This window comes from Triturus cristatus, chromosome 10, assembly GCF_964204655.1.
Source record: "Triturus cristatus chromosome 10, aTriCri1.1, whole genome shotgun sequence".
NCBI classification, from domain to species: Eukaryota; Metazoa; Chordata; class Amphibia; order Caudata; family Salamandridae; genus Triturus; species Triturus cristatus.
In genome coordinates, this window is record NC_140593.1 from 881804117 (window position 1) to 881821932 (window position 17816).

Sequence of the window (17816 nt, forward strand, 5' to 3'; positions counted from 1 at the left end):
GGCCACAGCAGGCAACTCGAGCCCTAGGGCGTCGGCCACATTGCGCAGCACCACTGAGAAGGCTGCACCCTCCTCCGAGGCCACAGTCGGAGGAGAGATGAAACCAGCGTCTGGGGAGGTATCCAGACCGCCGGCATCCCCCAATTCCTCTGCCCAGTCCTGAGAAAGTTGGGCCTGAGCGGCCATAGGGTCATCAGACCCATCCCAGTCGCCCTCGTCATCCGATTCCCGATAAACAGGAGGAACGATCGGAGCCGGGCAGTAGATGTAGCGTTCACCAATCGGCGCCGGCAGCGGCGCCGCGCCGGCCCCGGACCGGGGCTAAACTGGGGAACGACGTCGTCCGGGGACGGCGTCGGAGGTGGAACCGGTGTCGGCGCCGGCGGAGGAGGTGTTGTGAGGTCGACCGGCGCCGACCGAGATCCAGGCCTGGATCCCTCGGGGACCTGCGGCGTCGGAGCCGTCGACGGCGCTGGGGCCGGAGCCGCCAGCACGCGAGGTCGCCCAGTCAAACCTGCAGGGCCCGAAGGCGCGCCTACAGGCGTCGACGGCGGAGCCAGGCCCCTCATGGCCGAGAGAAAGGCACTGACTTCCGCCGGAGTCGTGTCAGTCCCAGGGACCGGCGGGTATGTGGACTGACGCGGCTCCTGCGGCTCCGACGGAGCCGCGGGGGTGGGACCACCCTGACCCTCGGACGAGTCGCGCGACCGGCGAGGGGAGTCCGAAGAGCGATGTCGTCTTTTGGACTTCTTGGAGTGCTTCGACTTACCCGAAGAACCCGACGAGCGATGACGATGGCTGCGGCTCCGCGATCGGTCCTTGGACCTCCTCCTGGACCGGGACAGAGAGTGGCGCGGAGCCGAGTGCCGAAGCTCGAGAAGCTTACGGGACCGATCCCGCCTAGCTTTCGATGTCAAGGCCTGACAATCGAGGCACGACTCCGCGTCATGGTCGGCCCCCAGGCAATAATGGCACCGGCGATGGTGATCCGTCACCGACATCAGGCGATGATAGGCGTCACTGGCTTTGTAACCAGGCATTGTACCGGCACCAGAGTCGAGTCGATAGACCAAAAAGAGTCAAAAAAGTTAGTCAAAAAATGACTAGGGGTAAGCTCTTCCCGGATCGGCGCTTACTGGCGCTGAAAAAGAAGAACTGATGTCAGCGCGCGAGGGCGGCGTCTAAGTACTCCGACAACGTCATTCAGGCGCACGACGCCGATGACGGACGCGAAGCCGCAGACGACGCCTAGCGACGCGCAAGGGGTATTGCTACAAAAATCTTTCCGGATCCAGCCTGACGCCTGGGGATATTCTAAGGTGAGGAATCTAACTAACGTGTTTCTTTCAGATAATGTAACCCAAGCCTTTCATGGGAGGAAGTGTAAATATTGCACATGCTGCGAGATAATGTGAACTGATAACTGTGAACTGAATTCTGGGATGTAGATGGCCTGAGAAGGGGCTGCGAGGTGGTGTTGCGAGACAGGAGATGGAAAGGGTTGCCTGAACTGTGGGGCATCACGAAGGGGGCACTGTTATGTAATGTGGCCAGATGAGAGTGAATGAGTGTCTGAACTGCGAGGTGGGAGGGCTTCACATGTATAAGTGCGGGTGAAGTGGTGTGGACTGAAGTGAGGGGGAAGTCTGACCTAGTCACGTAGAAGCGGCACAGACATCAGGAGTAGAGGGATGTCTGAGCTGATGGACATAGAAAACAAGCCCGGGAGTGGTGTGTTTGTGCACACGCTAAAAGGAATTTAAAGTTAAATGCAAAGCAATATAGGAGAATTACCAGACCAGTAACCTGATCCACAACAGATGGTGCCAATGCTCGCTCCCGACGGCTGTAGGCCGTGGGAGTGAACATTTACAGAGAAGGTGGGACATGCACCCGCCTTTGGCCAACTGCGTGCTGAAAGCCACACGCAAAGGCCAATAGAAAGTGTGAGAAATAAAAAGCCACACGCATGAGTTTAGTGAAAGTCTGGAGAAGTCTGTAGTGATTACAAGAGGTCCTCTGCTTAGATCAGTGCATGCGCGCTGCCCTAGGCGAGACCTAACCAGTGTATTGGCACTTTTGAACTTGCCTTGTCAAGTTTTTCTTTTATTGATTTTGGTCTGACTCCTGAACCCAGGTGCAAAATAAACTGTTATGTTGCTGATTTTTATTATGCTTTATCCAGTGAGACCCCCAGGATGCTATTTTACAAGTACATAGTCCACACCTTGTGGTATGATTTCTCAAGCCACATCTGGTTTTAGGGCTCCAACACCGTTTTCATCCCACTTGAAGCACTGACTACACCTTTTATTGAGTTAAAAGTTCTCGTAATCGCCACGATCTTGTGTAGTTTTGTAGTTATGATCAAACTGAAAGCCAAGAAACTCTTATTGGAATTTACGCCATTCATGCTCAAAGAAAACGACACAAGGTTCAATCTTACCATAATGACCCTTCCAGGAGGTCTAATTGTGTCACTTAAACATCTTGTATACTAGATTCAATGAAAGTCTGTTGTTTCTGTCATTTCGAAAAACACTCACCTTCCTCCTACTGTCTCTGTCTGCAGACGTCAAGCGTAGCACGCCTCTGTTGTCAACATCCCACACACCGCTTGCTACCAAGCTTCCATGTCGCTTCTTCTTGGAGATGTCTGTGTGGTGAGCTAGCGCCAGGGCTGTGGGTGACTGCCTCAGGTGACTCAAAAGGTCCCCTTTGAAAATCTTCCAGCGATTCTGCTCCAGGAAGACCCGGGAGAGCTCATCATCACTAGAAAAGGCCAAAAAGAAATTATTCTTGTGATGGGGAGCAATCTATTCTCTTGCTGCGTCTCCTTGAACAAGCTTGTTAAAATGTTGGCGAGTCTCTAATACTTGTTGATATTCATGCCCAGATATTTCTTGTAAATACCTAGCCTTTCCTGATTACAGTTTCTATTTTTGGTAAACTGTAGTGGGTGTTTTTCAGTGATTTCAATACCTTAAACAGAGGTTGCACATTTTTGTGTCATTAAAAACAACAGAAGCAGAGTTTTTCCGGTGTTTATGGACCGTTTTGCTTTTATTTTTGTTTGCTTTCTACACTGATTGTGCATGGAATATAGACAGTGTACGTACAGTTTATATGAGGTCCAAATACATTTTTACAAGCCAAACTTATTGTAAGCTATACAATACTTCTTCGGTGAGTCTTTGGTCATGTGCATTTGCTCCTTCCTTCCCATGTAAACGTAAATCTGTGAAAAGGCCCTCTCAACAGTGGCACTTGAGACAGGCAATGCCAAAACAGCCAGTACACAATTTTCTAACTCTGGCCACTGACCTAGCTTTCCATGCCAATACTGGTGCACATGAAGATTGTGAATCTCTGGGATAGGTTCTGCAACGTACGTTTTGAACTGTGAGTAATGTTTTGCATGCTGGTGCAATTAGAAACAGGTTGGCAAAGATACAGATAAAGGAGCAAACACTGTGGCCTGCATTGAATGCTCCGTGACAAAGCTATAAAAACACAACCCACATGGTATCATTCTGCAAGACCATCTTTGCATACTTTAGAGAAAATAATGAGAAGGACAACATTTTCACAGTCTTCATGATGTTACCAAAGCTTGTTTTAGTTCATTGCCAAATAAAAGTCCCACTACGGAATGTGACTTAATATTACGATCTACAATCACAATATATAATATATATATATATATATATATATATATATATATATATATATATATATATACTGAAAAAACCATAGGTTTCAGGTACGTTATAGTTAGGAATTAGCATTTAAAAAACCTTAGAAATTCATTGAAAAAACCATAGGTTTCAGGGGCGTTATAGTTAGTTGGACTTTTCACTCGTACAAAATCATTGAAATTCCCCCGTTATAGTTAGTTCAGCTAACTATAACTCGCGCGCACGCAATGCACTGCTGATGACATCACATATTACATCACTCATGACATGGTCAGTGACATCACTCATGACATCACTGATGACATCTCAAATGACATCACTGATGACATCATCCTTGTGATAAAGTGGCAGAACTCCTCCCCCCTAATATAACCTTTGATACACACATTCAAAAATATAAACAAATTTTTTCAAAACAATGGACATATCAGTTACAACAACCTATTCAGTAATTCTAAGATCCACATACACATCCACTCATTCACCAACAGTCCTATACAGTCACTCATACATGTACTCACTCATCATATGTACTCATACACCTGTACATCCTGTTACACAACGCCACTCATCCATAGAGTTACTCACACACATAGTCACTCATGCTAATAAAGAATCAAACATCCATTTACTTGCATATACAGTTATACACACACCACCACACTTACCTCTACAGAAACTTACACATACTTAGTCTTTTAAACAATCACTTATAGAAACACATACTTATTCATACAGGAACTCTTCCAATCTCTCACTCTCACATATACTCACTTATATACACCAATAGTCACATATACTAGTTTAAAACATATGTAGTTACTCATAAAGACACTATTGAGACAGTCATTCACTCACTAACACACCCATGCACACACTCATCCACCCATACAGTCCTGCACACATGTTGTCTTCAACACATACAAACAGTGAGTCACTCATTCATGCACCTATGCACTACGTAATACCCCCCACCGAACCATACAGACACTCATACTGATACTCAAAAAACCAACTAATAACCTATATAGACACTCATGTAGCTACTCACCAACCCACGCAGCCACTTATACACAAAGTGAGAAACTGATACAGATATTTACATATTTAAACATTACTCACTAAGCCATGTATTCACTAAGATACACCTAATCAGTCAGTTATACAATCAATTTTTCACAGAAAAAAATCACCCATTTAGACACTTATATACCCATTTATTCTTCCATCGACCTTGAGATATACATATATAAAACATATGTAATTTTCAGAAAAACACACATTCACTTGATGATGTCATCAGTGATGTCATGAGTGATGTCATTTGAGATGTCATCAGTGATGTCATGAGTGATGTCACTGACCATGTCATGAGTGATGTAATATGTGATGTCATCAGCAGTGTATTGCGTGCGCGCGAGTTATAGTTAGCTGAACTAACTATAACGGGGGAATTTCAATGGTTTTGTAAGAGTGAAAAGTCCAGCTAACTATAACGCCCCTGAAACCTATGGTTTTTTCAGTGAATTTCTAAGGTTTTTTAAATGCTAATTTCTAACTATGCCTACAGAGATAGGACATGTGAAGAAAGAAGAAAAAACGCAGAGAAATAAAAAAAAAGAAATGCAGAAAGAAGCAACAGAAGTCCTCAAAGACAAAGAAAAGTGCAGGAAGAAGGATAACGTGCAGAAAGAACAAACAGAAGAGCAGAAAGAAGCCTTGTTGCAAAATCATCCTGTACCCTCAACTTTTTCAGACGGATACTGGTGTTAACTGAGTCTGACTAACCAGTCCTAGAGCCAGTGCTATGTTAAAAGACACTCAGAATACAGTGAAAACACCTACATACACTAGGGAACACTATGCGTTGGTGTCCCCCTGTGATCAGCAAGACCTCTTCTGTAAGCCCCTAGTATATAATAGGGCAGGGGATTAAAACTACCTCTTAAAACGCGCCACAGGGCGTGTTTGCACACGTCACCTCAGGCCCTGTCCACTCACTTCCCCACTGTGTAAACACGCCCTGTGGCCGTTTTAAGTTGGGAGATTAAGTCCCCTTGAATCCTGAGGATCCCTAGGGGCAAAATAGCCCACTAGGTACGTCCAGTAAGCGCCATTGCAGAGGGTGTAAAAAGGGGCACGGCCTGGACCACCTCTCTGCAACGCAGATCAGTGGCGCTTACTGGAAGCACCTGGTTGGCTAGTTAGCCCCCAAGTGCCCTCAGGATTGAAGGGGAATTATTTCCCCAACTTAAAATGCGCCACAGGGCGTGTTTGCACACGTCACCTCAGGCCCCTTCCCCTCCCTTCACCACTGTGTAAACGCACCCTGTGGCCGTTCTAAGTTGAGAGATTAAGTCCACTTGAATCCTAAGGGTCCCTAGGGTCAAACTAGCCCACTAGGTACCTCCAATAAGCGCCACAGAGCTGCGTTGCATAGAGGTGTAAAGAGGGGCGTGGCCTGAGAACACCTGTCTGCACCGCAGCTCCCTGGCGCATACTGGAGATACCTGTTGGGCTAGTTGGCCCTCAAGGACCCTCAGTATTGAAGGGGAATTAATTCCCCAACTTACAACTGGCCAGGGGGCGCGTTTGCAGAGTGCTGCACGGAGGGGGCGTGGCCTCCGGCACGATGCCGGTCTTTTAGTTATTTTATCTTTTTAAGAAGGAGGGCTGTGTGGCCCCCCTTCCTTTTCTAATTTACTGGCCCTGGGGACCCCATCCCCCAGGGCCTGCACCCTAATTTTTTTTGTTGAAAAAAATTAATTTGGCCCTCCCAAGGCCTTAATCGGCCCTGGGGACCCCAACCCCCGGGTCATGGCCTTTTTTGTTTTTTTATTCTTTAGGAGGGGGCTGCATTGCCCCCCTCCTCAGGCCACTTATGGCCCCGGGGATCCCATCCCCCGGGGCCGGCCTTTGTTTTTTAATATTTTTTTTATAAATATATTTATAGAAAAACCTAGGACATGCTGGACAAACCGTATGTACCTATCACCATGACGGTTTGCGTGATATTCATTAAAAGGCGACTATGAATAGAATGAATCCACATGGAATGTATTTACACCGCTAGTGAAGCTCTGACGTGTCTGACGCTCTACCGTGCCTAATCCCGGCGCCCCCGCCGGTGGGTACTCTCCAAGTAGACACCCTTGTTTATTTATACAAACATGGGTAGCTATTGACGGGCACATTTAATATACACGCACACCAAGCCATTCAAAGCGGATTCGACAAAAATTCGACCAAACTATGCAAGAAACCCCCCTCACGGTTAATAAAACACACACACACCGCCGGATGTGTAATACTTTTTATTTTACTCTCTGGAAAGGAGACGAACCTCACTTGAGAGTCACAGCGTGCTCCTGGCTGAGCCCAATGCTGTGTTAAACCCACCAGTGCCCGCCGAGTGCCTCACACCTCTGTGTTGTATTCCACCAGCTAGTGCGTATGCTATGACACTCTCTAGGCCATGTGCACTGTAACACCACCCCGTGAATATGTCATGCCCACTTGCCTTCGCACGGGTTATATTGCCCCATCTAACGTGCCTTCCTCGATGCCTATGTTATAACGCACAGCGCTATGCCATACATATTACAATCTGGGATCCATATCTTTGTCACAGTGCATATGCAATGTTACACTCCCCAGCACATATTTTATATTACAACTTTAGAGACTAGTTAGGTTACACAACACTACCCTGTGCATATTACACTCCAAGGCGCATATCGCATAGCACGCGCTAGTGCCTGTGCTATCTCGCGCTCTCCAATGAATCTGTCATTGCGCACAATGTATTGCATATTATATTTCACGCCCGGTTCATCTTATATCACACTTTTTGGTGCATAGTTTATACCATATACTATATCTAGTTTTCATTTTCAATCGTGCTCTCAGGACTATGTTCTATATAACACTGCGTCCACCTACCCTTTTCACGGGCATTACATTTTGCGATGGGGGTGGAGGGTCAGGGGGTGTTTCTGCCAAGTGAATCCGGAGTCACAGTCACAAACCTCCTCTTCTTCCTGAAAAAAGGTGAGATTATGCTGCATACTTGTTTATATTTTAAGTAGTTCGCACAGACACACATTTTAAAAACAATAAAGTTCCTAATACCCACCTTCTCTGAACAGTTAGCCTGCTGCCCCATCCACCTCCTCCCTATCCTCTGTTGTCTGAATCCATGGACTAGCCTCCTCCCTCCTGCCATGCATGGTCTGATGTGCTGCCACTGCCCTCCATTTAGCATGATGTACCAGTCCACTCCTCCTGCCCTCCATTGCCCAATTCTATGGCCCATCATTGACCTCCTGCTTAGCCTCTGTGCTTAGCTTTCTGCCCCTATTCTCCTTCCCCCTGCCCTCCGATGTCTTTGTGCATGCCCCTGCTCCATCCTTTTTGCCCACCATGTTCCATGGACCTGCCACTCCTATCTACTCTGAGTGTTCTGTTGAGCTGCCACTCCCCTCCCACCTGCCTAGCATTGTCAGATGACTGGAACCTGTCCCTGCCACCTCCACACTGCCTGTCCACATGCCATGCCCCTATCCCCTTCCTCCTGTCGTCCATGGTCCATTTTACTGCCACACCCTTCTGCCCTCCCTGGTCTATGTGCTGCAACTGCTCCTCCTGCCTGCCCCGCGCTGTCTGTTGTGAGGCCCCTTCCCCTGAACTCTCTTGTCTGTGCCCAGGTCCTGACCCTCCCTTCTATCCTCCATGGTCCTTTGTGCATGCCCCTGCACCCTCCTTCTTGTCCATCATAGCCATTGTGCTGCCACTAACCCTCCCGCTTGCCATGCATGGTCTTCTGTGCTGCCATGGCCCCTCCCACCTTCCCTGTGTGGTCATCTTGCTGCTCCTGCCCTGCCCCCTTGCCCCCAGCCCTCTTTTTCCATGTGGAGACCCCTATTCCCTCACTCCTGGCTTGTCTGTTCCATTGTAATGCCCCTGATCCGTCCCTCCTGCCCTTTATGGTCCGTTATGCTGCAGCTTTCACTCCTGTCTGTCCATTATGGTCAGCTAGCTACCATTGCATCTTTCCCCTCTGTTCTCTGTTGTCCATGTGCATGGTCCTGTCCCCTCCCTATTGCTTTCTATGGATTGTTGTGCTGCACTCTTGTCCTGCATGTGCTGTGTGGTGTATTGTGCTGCTGCAAACCCTGATGCCTGCCCTGTAGGGTCAGTTTGGTGCACCTCTCCATGTCCCTCCTGTCCTCTGTCTTTTGTTCTTTAGAACACTCTGGGAAGCTGCAGTAGAACACAAAGGAATCAACTGACAGTCTCTGCCCTTGTTGGATGTACATGTTTTACTGAGAATGTCAGACTTCATTCTCACATGACTGAGAAAGATAATGTGAATTTACAGAAAATATGCTCTCAGTTTAGCTTGTAGATCACCTTCCAAACCTCTGTGGGAAAAGCATGAGAAAATAGTTTTCTCGCAAACATGATTCATGATATCACAGCAGAAGGCTTTTTCACATGGTAAAATCACTTAGAACACACCACAATTCCTAAAATGGGTATGGTACCATCAACAAATGATTTATAATGTAACTAAAGTCTTAAAACCTTCTATTACCCGCAATGCTTTTTAATGAGGTGCTATCATGTATATTGGTCACAAGATAGCTGTCAACACTTATTGGATGAAGTGCTGACAGCCAATCAGATCTCACGATGAGATGTGTGGTTAGGCTCCGCCCAGATATACATGTGATTTTACTTTTGATTTTCTCAAGAACTACTGAACGGATTTACACCATTTAAGCAAAAGGCACGAGTGTGAACCAAGGGCTACCTTTTTGCCAAATTTGGTGTAATTCCGTTCAGCCGTTCGGGCTGTACCTTCGACTAAAGGTCCTATGGGAAAATGCATGGGGAAAACGCGTTTTGGGACCCCCCTTTTTTCTCAGCCCCTGCTTGACGAATCACCCCAAGACTTTCAGGGTAGGAGCTGAGCGGAGCGCCCCATTAGTTTTGAAAATTTCACGAAGGTAAGTCAACCAGCGCCAAAGTTATTCAAAATAGAATTTTTAGATTTCCTATGGGAACTCGGTCCTAACTATAGCTATCTACTGGCGACCGCCAGTAGATAATATATATATATATATATATATATATATATATATATATATATATATATATATATTCCTCATATCTGCCCTCCTTCCATCTGTGCTGCTGAAACAATGTAAATTATATATGTATTTAATGTAAAGGCGGTGGAGCAGGAGTAACTGCATGAGCTGATTCGCTAGTGTAAGAGGACTTTTCTCAGAGAGTGGGGGGGAAGGGGGCAGGCTGTCTGGTTCGAGTTTCGGGTTTAAGCCCCGTTCGGGGGCATGTGTTACAGTATGTATTTTGCGCCACGGGCCAGTTCTTTTTACTGTTGACTTCCCTGAAAGTACCACATGCATTGAATGCAGCAAGCACGCACAAACGTGGCCTACCTGGCAAAACACTGGGGAATCCAGAAGCCCGCCAGTATGGTGGGGATGTGTGCAAGCAAACAGAATAGAAAGGGTTACTTCGGGGATCATAGGAGTAGAAAGGGGTTTGGGATGAGTCCGTGGAGGTACAGGATATATTGAGAGAGGTATAGTGTGAGAAATAGGGTAGTGCATTGGAGAGAGTCGTAAATTAGGTATGGTATGAGTCAGAGAGTGGAGGTAGACAATATAATAAGAGAGTTATAAGGTTAGATATGATGTAGTGCGTTAGAGATGCTGGATTAGGAGTAAATAAATAAATATAAAGATACATATGTACGTGGAAAGTATATATGTATAAGGAAGGTAATATATCTTCCCTGCCGTTTGTTCACTGGGCTCTGTAGGGCACAGAGAGGCTGGGGCTACAAGATTAAGCATACTATCTAGTTTAGAAACTATTGGGTGCAGAACTGTATGTGTAGAAAATCAGCTAGTTACTGGTGTCAAAAAGTCTCTGCCTAGGAACAGCAAAGCTAACACAGTACCAAGTATGGAAGCAAAGACTCAGTAATGCTGCAGATGGCGCCAATGATTGACAGTCGGCATCTGCTACAACAGAAGTGTCCACCATAGGTTTGGAAGGCCCAAATCACAGTCAGATATTTAGGACATCCACATAAGCGGGATTAGCCCCAAGGGGGAGGGAGCCAGGATTTGAAAATCAGAAGAGGCATAGCATGCACTGCACAGTTTAAAGTTAAGACTTTGCACATTTTTTGTCAGAACAAGGGATGGTTCCAATTTACCCTAAAAATCACAAAACAAATTATGTTGGCATTAAGGATATGAACGGGGAATGCATACTTGGGCAGCTGCAGGGATAACAATTGGGGAGGAATGCCAATAAGTATTAATAAATGCATTAGGTTTCACCTATGTGATTAATAATACGTTGTTTTTGTTCTGAGTTGGTATTGGCTGAGTAGTTGTACAGTACAAGTTACAGAATGTCTGTTAAAGTGTTAAAACTCATTTATGTACAAAAGTCAATATATTGAGCTGTTACTAGTGGTATAGTGCGGGTGACTGATAGCAGAATTTTGAAAAATTAAAGAGGAAAATAATAGATTGAATTGATGTATTAGTAATATTATGTGTTTTGAGGAGTTCTGACAACTTTTGGGCACGATGCCACTGCACCCGCTGCACCACAAAAATTATGCCCCTAGTGCCTCCAGGATAACTACATTTGTGACTGCCTGTTTAGTAGAAAAATATAGCAATGATTGGCATTTAGAGGAGTTATGACAACTTTTGGCCCCAATTCCACTGCACCGTCTGTGCCTGATGGTGTGGTTGGTGTGGTACCAAAAGGCATCTCTACTGACACCCTCATCAAGTGGTGAAGAGAACAGAAGGAAAGGGTGTTATTGCAGGGGGATTGGGCAGGGCTGATAACACTGGTAGCCTGCTGTGGGACATTCTAGTCAATTGATGCAGGAAATGAGCCAATTTTCTTTCATATTTTGACATACACTTCTCTGTACTTTGTCACTTATCTTATTTGGACATACAATATTTTATCTTCCATTAGTTTTGCACTCCTTTACTCATATATCTGTGGATCCTGGAGGTCACAGCTGTTTTCCAAGAGTCCTAACTTAACCACAGTATTTCCTCACCTATGAAAGTTGTGAGCTCTTTCAAGCATGATATTTATTTATTTTCCTTATAACATAATATTTTTTGCATTCTGGTTACTTCGGCGCAAAGATGAGGACAGAGAGCACAGCTAGAAGAAAGGGAGGGGAGAGAAGAGTCCAATGGGTGGTTTGAACATATTGTCCAATATTGGTCACCTATGACCCCTGTGCTATGCATAGTGTGATGCCTGTGCATGTCACAACCTGCTTCCTGGCTTGTGCAAGGAAGCATGGCCCTTGCATCAGCTCGAAGCCAGAGAGAGCTTTGCAGGCAGGTCTGATATGGTTGCGCTCACTGAGGCTTAAACACGGTCTGGTTGCCTGCCTGGTTTTGAAGCGAGTCAATGAGCCTCGAGGGAGACCAATGTAGATGACCTTGCACAAGTCGAGACACGCCAAGGCCAGCGCCCCCATCAGCGACACCCAGTGGTCAATCTGGAGAAGCGAGGGTTCAACAGCGAAAGGGGGCGGCAGGTTGACATCATTTAGCACCATGAGATGAACTAAAGAGTAAAGCAGCAGTGAAATTAAATTTAAACATAGGACAGGCCACTTTAATCACTGCAGAGAGTTGGCTTGATTATGAAGAAGAAAATATTTTATCCTCAATGTAAATCTGAATACCTTTTATGCTGGTGTGAAAACTCCGGATTATGAAAGAACCGGTTTGTGAGTAGGGGTGGGCGGAATTTGCGCAATCGCGTTACGCAAATCTCCGCGAAACGGTAAAAAATCTCCGCGAACACGCAGAAATTCCGCAAACACGCGGAATTGCTTGTTCGCGATACTTTTTTCCTGTTCGCGATCGCTGTTTGCGTGCTCGGGGTGAAATATCTCGCGAACACGCATATTGAGAACGCGAGCAAGCAAAAAATTTCGCGAAGTCGCGCAACGCAGATTTTTGGGCAATTTCGCGTTCTCCGCGGAACGCGAAATTACCCAAATTCCGCGAACGGAACGGAATTTACCGCCCAGGCCTATTTGTGAGTAAGGCTGATCCTGCGTAATGTTCGCTTCCCATTATATCAAGTTACCATCCACCGAGCTTCCTTATTGTCAAAGGATGTGAATTGCATCACACTGACAAGCTAAAAAATAAGGTGAAATTAACTTTTAATTCCCAAGTACCTTTGCAAAGGCGAAGAATTCGATTTTTAACTCATTTAGAGATTTTTTCAAAAGTAAAGCAAAAAAGTTAGGGAACCTTTTTGAAATTTTACAAATCTCAACTCATGCTGCTTCCTTGATAAAACGAGCATCACAGGAGTGGAGTGGATGTGGTACAGCTGCAAGAGCCACTGACTCGAAATCCGGAGATCCTGGTACGAGTCTTGGCGGCGCAAAATCCTGTGATTCTGGGCAAATCACTTAATCTCTCCAGGTGATAAGTTGTGGTATATAAATCTGCTGCGAAAGATGAAAAAGGCAAAACTATTTTTGAAAAAAAATTCCACCAACGTGGATGTTAACAGTGTTTCGGCTGCGGAAAACTGATGAGAAGCAGAGGTGGAACAAGCCTTGGTAAATTCAGGAAAATATGCAACTACAAATAGAAATGGAGGAAAACTGAGTGCCACGCACAGGAACTAACGAGAAGCTAGGAAAGAGAGAACAAGGATGAAAGTCCCTTTTAAGTTTATATTAAAAACAATAGATTTCTCAAGTACACCACAAGCGCTGTGCAGGCAAAACCTAAAAAGGGGGTGGAGATCCCTCCAAGTGAAGAGTCAGCCAGTATCTCTTCTCCCCAGATATAAAGGTGCCCTTCTACAACTCAGCATGCAAACAGCTTACGAAGCACCAGCCTGGTGTCCTGCACAACAGACCTGTGCACCCACACCCAGGATGCACTGTTTATCGAGCAGCAGGCATAGCTGCCAAGTTTCTTGGTTCCATGCGTGACTATGAACACCAGACCGGGTGCACTCTCAGAATTCTGGGACTTATAGTCTTATTTAATCCAGTATAAAACCAGGAGTACAAAATCCAGAATTCTAAGGAAAAAAAACGGGACTGAACTAACTAGTCGTGCATGAACCTGGGATACTTGGCAGCTATGGATTGTTTGTGGCCTTTTGAGGGTTGCAATGCATACCAAGGGTACTGCATCCTCAAATAGCAGGGCAACTGCCCCCAGCAGTGGCATTATCAGTTGGCCTCCGCAGTGCACGTGGCATGCCCTGTTTGAGACCGGTCGAGACCTATGCAACGCCCCAGGCCTCCTCCCCACCCCAAAGCCATGTGCTTTTAATTATCCGGTCAGCTTTGTGCTGATCCTTAAAGTGGAGAATGACTAACAATACAGCTAACTTGCTGGATCTAAGCCGCTGCTTTCCAAACACAGCACCTTTAAAATATTGTATGACACTCACTTCTTGAAATCCAGCCAAGCTTGTGAAGCGTAGCTGGCAGTTGAAAGTATGTCCCGGGAGGGGTCACCTTCTTCCAAGTGTGGGTTTAGTCAACAGCAGAGGCATGCTGGGACTTGGAGTTCTACATTATCGGATCAAAGTATGGGCCTGCGAGAGCCTTTATGCAAAGCGTTGATTAAAAAACACACAGGGCAAGACAGCTGCTTAACAACATGGCATTCGGTTAAATAGGTTAACACAACCTTTTGGGAGGTGGTGGGGTGGTCGAGGGGTGCACATTTACTGCCTTATTTATGAGAGTCTGTGTACAGCAGAACTCAGGAAAGGAATATGCTACTTACCAGTATGCATCTGTTCTTGGCATGTGGAGCTGCAGATCTACACACTTGTGCATAGATCGCCATCTGGTGTTGGGCCCGGATGTTTGCAGTTTGTTTTTCCTCTTGGAAAGTCTTTGGAAGTCACGAGTTCGGTGACTCCTCCCTTGGATCGTATTGCGCATGGGCTTTGGCTCCATCCTCAGATTGTTTTTCGCCAGCAGGGAAAGATGGAGCGTAGTAATAACAGTGAAGATGCCCATGTGTGTGTCATCTAAATAAGATAATCTGGAACAGATGCAGGTAGCCGGGGAGGCGGGTGGGCATGTGTAGATCTGCAGCTCCACATGCCAAGAACAGATGCATACTGGTAAGTAGCATATTCCGTTCGAGGCATATGAGCTGCAGATTACACACTTGTGCATAGATTATATAGCAGTACCCACCGTTAGCGGCGACCACCCGCATCTGTTGCGGTGGGTTGAAATAATGTTTTGAGTACAGCCTGGCCCACACTAGCTTGTTGCTTAGTTTACACATCTACACAATAGTGTTTGGTGAAAGTGTGCGGTGTTGACCATGTAGCTGCTTTGCAGATATCATCTAATGGGATGTTCCCTAGAAAAGCCATTGAAGCCCCTATTTTACGTGTAGAGTGGGCTTCAGGGGGAACGGATAGCATTCGTTTTGCTTTATGGTAGCAAATTTGAATACATTTGACAATCCACCTAGCTATCCCTGATTTGGAGATGGAGTTGCCTTTGTGTGGTGGAGAGAAAGAGACAAACAGTTGTTTGGTCTTACGGAAGGGTTGTGTTCTCTCGATGTAGTAGAGCAAGGCTCGTTTTACATCTGGTGTGTGAAGAGCCCTTTCTGCAACAGTTTGTGGTTGCAAGAAGAATACTGGTAGTTCTACCGATTGGTTTAGGTGAAAAGGAGAAATGACTTTGGGGAGGAATTTTGGGTTGGTACGGAGAACCACCTTATTATGGTGCATTTGTAGAAAAGGTTCTTGAATAGTAAATGCTTGTATCTCACTGACCCTTCTGAGGGAAGTGATGGCTATAAGAAAAGCGTTTTTCCATGTTAGGAATTGAAGTTCACATTTGTGTAGGGGTTCAAAAGGAGGTCCCATTAGTCTGGTGAGAATAATATTTAAGTTCCACACAGGTGAGGGTGGCATTCTGGGGGAATTATTCTTTTAAGGCCTTCCATGAAGGCTTTAATGGCAGGTACTCTAAAGAGTGAGAGATGTTGCCTGTTTTGTAGGTAAGCTACTATGGCTGCGAGGTGTAGTCAAATGGACGTATAGGCTAGATTGCACCATTGTAGGTGGAGTAAGTAGCCTATGATGTGTTGAATGGACACATCTAGTGGATTGATGGTGTTGTTATGACAATAGATAACAAAACGTTTCCACTTGGCGGCGTAGCACTCTCTAGTGGTAGTGCGCCTAGCTTCCTTGATGACGTTCATACAGTCAGGAGGAAGATTCAGGTATCCGAATTCTAGGATTTCAGGAGCCAGATCGCAAGGTTGAGCTGAGCTGGGTCCGGGTGTGTGATCTCTCCATGGTTCTGGGTTAAGAGGTGTGGAGAGAGGCGTAATTTTTGATGTGGTACTACCGATAGTTCCAGTAGTGTGGTGTACCACAGTTGTCTGGCCCAAGTTGGCGCTACTAATATTAGTGTGAGGGAGTGCTGTTGTAGTTTGCGCACTACTAATGGAATTAGTGGGAGAGGCGGAAAAGCGTACGTAAATCTGCCTGACCAGTTCATCCATATCGCATTGCCCTTGGACAATGGGTGTGGGTATCTGGCGGCGAAGCTTGGACATTTTTTGTTTTCGTGGGTGGCGAAGAGGTCTATTTGTGGATGCCCCCACATTTGAAAGTATGGGTGAAGAACTTGCGGGTGAAGTTCCCACTCGTGAAGTTGTTGTGTTTGTCTGCTGAGTAGATCTGCTATAGTGTTTTGTATTCCTGGGACATGCTGGGCTAGGAGAAAGATTTTCTGGGGTATGGCCCATCTCCATATGCTCTGTGCTAGTTGAGAGAGCTGTGGAGAGTGTGTCCCGCCTTGTTTTTGAATTTAATACATGGCTGTCATGTTGTCTGTGCGGATCAGGACTGCTTTGCCCAAAATCTGTGTCTGAAAGGATTTTAGGGCTAGGAAGATCGCTAGTAACTCCAGGTGATTGATATGGAGTAGCTTTTGTTGAGGTGACCACTTGCCTTGCACGGTGAGATGTAATAGATGAGCTCCCCAGCCGGAGAGCGATGGTCTGTTGTTAGTACTACCTGTGGAACCGGGTCCAGGAACGGTCGACCTTTGGAAAGGTTTGTGGTAGTCCACCACAGCAGAGAGCGATGGGTACGACCGTCTACCAACACCAGATCTGTTAATTGACCCTGGGCCTGGTTCCATTGGTGCGCCAAGCACTCTTGGAGAGGATGCATCTGGAGTCTTGCGTGAGGTACTATGAAGATGCAAGAGGCCATCATCCCTATTAGTTGCATGAACACCCGAGCTGGATATATACATTTTGCGCGGAGAGCCTGGATGCTTGCAATCCTTGCAGGATTGGGGTAGGCGAGCGCTTTTGAGGTGTCTATAGTGGCACCTAGATATTGTTTTATGTGGGATGGGTTTTTGGGAAAGTAGCCGAAGTACCTGCTGAAGCATTACCATATGAAAATGGTCTGAGTGTATGTATTTAGGGGGCGAAGGTCTAGGATGGGCCGTAGAGTTTCGTTCCTTTCAGGTATGAGAAAATACAGGGAGTAGACCCCCATATTTTGTTGGTTGGTTGGAACATGTTCTATTGCCTCCTTGTCTAGGATGGAGATTACCTCCTGCTTGAGTAGCCGTAGATGTTCTGGTGACATCGGGCGTTGTCTGGGTGGAATGTTTGGGGGGGTAGATGTTAGTTCTAGGCAGTAGCCTGACCGAATTATTTGCGTTACCCATTTGTCTGAGGTGATGGTAGTCCAGACCGGAAGGAAATGTTGGAGTCTGCCCCCGACAGGAGTGTGATGGTCTGGGGGACGTGGAGGGAATTCATTGGGGAGGCGCGGTGGCAGAGCGGGCGGTATTTGTTTTGCCTCAGCCTTTGTTATTGTTGCCCCTGTAGCCGCCTCTTTGGTAACCCCTTGTAAACGTGGACTGAGTAGGGGATTTGTATGCAGTGGAAGCGGAGTCTGAGGAGTAGCCTCTGGAGGTGCTCCGAAAGGAAGAGCGGCGAAAGGAGCGTCTGGGAGGGTGAGATTGTAAGGCTC

The 17816-nt window shown here is 46.3% G+C and overlaps 1 pseudogene across 1 annotated transcript in view; it reads right to left on the reverse strand.

Moving 5' to 3' along the window:
• The window catches only part of LOC146796156 (cyclic nucleotide-binding domain-containing protein 2-like), a 462048-nt pseudogene that overhangs the window by 11063 nt on the left and 433169 nt on the right, over nt 1–17816 (reverse strand). The window contains exon 13 of the transcript XR_014969544.1: nt 2547–2772. The product of XR_014969544.1 is annotated as a cyclic nucleotide-binding domain-containing protein 2-like (transcript). The remainder of the gene's footprint in view (nt 1–2546; nt 2773–17816) is intronic.